We start from the raw sequence: 2,300 nt of genomic DNA on the forward strand, positions 1-2,300 counted from the left end.
TGCTTTGCCTTTTTCTTTGGCAATTAAGGTGTCAAATGTGTAGTTCATAAACTTTTCTATTTGATGCTTTGTTATGGCTGTTCCTCCAAAATACAATTATTAAATGTCCAATCTTAACCATAATTAAGCTCATTACTTTGCATGCTAATTTTAAAAATTAATTAATTAAAATGTTCAGATTTATACCTAAAGAAGGGTTGAAGCTTTTGATTTTCTCTTAACAAGCAAAGGAAAAAAAAAAACAAAAACAAGACAAATTGGCTAGTTAGGGTGGGTGTGAAAAAAATTATAATACTTTAAATGCAAATTTTTTATGAAAGAATAAAATAATACAGGTCAATCTGAGTTAATTGCCCCATCTATGCTGATCAAATTCTTAAAATGTGTTGATTTCTCTTCTAATTGGCCTATGCAGACACAATTAAAGCAACTTGATTGTAAATCATGCCTTTCTTTCTCTACCCTCAGATACCCAGTGGGAAAATGAAAACAGCTTTCATCTCTGCTGAATCTCTCTTCCTGTAACTTAAGACATCTCTCAATACCCCCTTACTAATCTTAACTATATTATTTTAGGTAAATAATGGGCAAATTCTACTACATGCGCCATAGACATGTGCTAAAGCACATGAAAGCTAATTAACTTGTTGAAAGTTATACAGCCAGGGAACAGCAACCAAATGCATAGAACGCCTCACAGTCCTCATGTTCCACTTGGCCATGCTGCTCCCTTCCTCCACCATGAGAAGTGTACCTGGCCTGTATTTCTAAAACCTAGAACCTAAGAAATGTTGTGGTTCTCCTCTGGTTTTAAGTTAGCATCATGCTTTTGCTTTTAAGATTTATACTGCCAGATGTTTGTTTATCTTTCAAAATAGCAATCCCTTGTTCCTTCAGTAAACCAACAAGTATGTTTTCCTCTATGTTTAGTTTACATACAAGCAAACAGCATAAAAAAGATATAGATAAAAATGTTTTCAATTATTTCAATATTTTTAACCTGAGAAATGAACATAATGAAGGGGATCACTGAAAGGGGAAAGACTAGTGAAAGTTATTTATGAAGATAAATAGTCAACTTTAGCTTCTGTCTTTGCTTAAGACAATGGCAGAAGCTCCAACTATAGCCATTGTATGAACAACTGTATGGGCAGAACTACTTGGCTAAAAGAGGTAATCACCATTATAAATGCTGATATAATTAAGAACATGGGGTACATGAGTTCTTCAAGACATGGTGCACACAAGGAAAGGCTTAAGAGTTTAATATTTGGAGATTCCTCGAACTAAAAGACACAAAAAGGAATGAGCAGCAAAAAAATTAAATTAAGAAATTTAAAACAAAACAGAAGTAAGCAAAGAGCAACAATATACCTGCAAAACAAAAGACAAGTTGAAACTAGTAGTCAAAGTTAACACAGAGGTCAGAGGATTGCTAGAAAGAGCTAAGTAGGGACCCTTGAGAAAGCAAAAACAGCATGATAGAAGAGCCAACATGTCAAGAAGTTTAGAGATCATAATAAGAAGAAAAATTTGAGCTACACATGTAAACATCCATGCCTTAAGTTGTTAAAAAAAAAAAAAAGAAAAAAGAAAGAAAATGAGGGCTGGAGGGATGGTTTAGTGGTTAAGGCATTTGCCTGCAAAGCCAAAGGACCCAGATTCAATTCCCCAGGACCCACGTTAGCCAGATGCACAAGTGGGTGTACGTATCTGGAGTTCATTTGCAGTGGGTGGAAGCCCTGGCACACCCATTCTCTCTCTCTTTCTCTTTCTCTCTCTCTCTCTCTCTCCCCCCCTCCATCTATCTATCTATCTATCTATCTATCTATCTATCTATCTATCTATCTATCTATCTAACTATCTATCTATCTACCTATCTATCTATCTATCTATCTATCTATCTATCTATCTCCCTCTCTCTTTTAAATAAATAAAACTTAAAAATATTGGGCTGGAGAGATAGCTTAGCGGTTAAGTGCTTACCTTTGAAGCCTAAGGACCCCTGTTCAAGGCTCGATTCCCCAGGACCCATGTTAGCCAGATGCACAAGGGGGTGCATGTGCCTAGAGTTCATTTGCAGTAGCTAGAAGCCCTGGTGTGCCCACTCTCCTCCCTCTCTCTCTCTCTCTCTCTCTCTCTCTCTCTCTCTCTCTCTCTCTCTCTCCCTCCCTCCCTCTTTCTGTCTGTTGCTATCAAATAACTAAATAAAAATATAAACAACAAAAAAATTAAAAATATTAATAAAAAAGTAAATGAGCCCTAAATAGAATGGCAGATATAGGAGATAAAGGAATAGT

This window comes from Jaculus jaculus, chromosome 10, assembly GCF_020740685.1.
Source record: "Jaculus jaculus isolate mJacJac1 chromosome 10, mJacJac1.mat.Y.cur, whole genome shotgun sequence".
NCBI lineage: Eukaryota > Metazoa > Chordata > Mammalia > Rodentia > Dipodidae > Jaculus > Jaculus jaculus.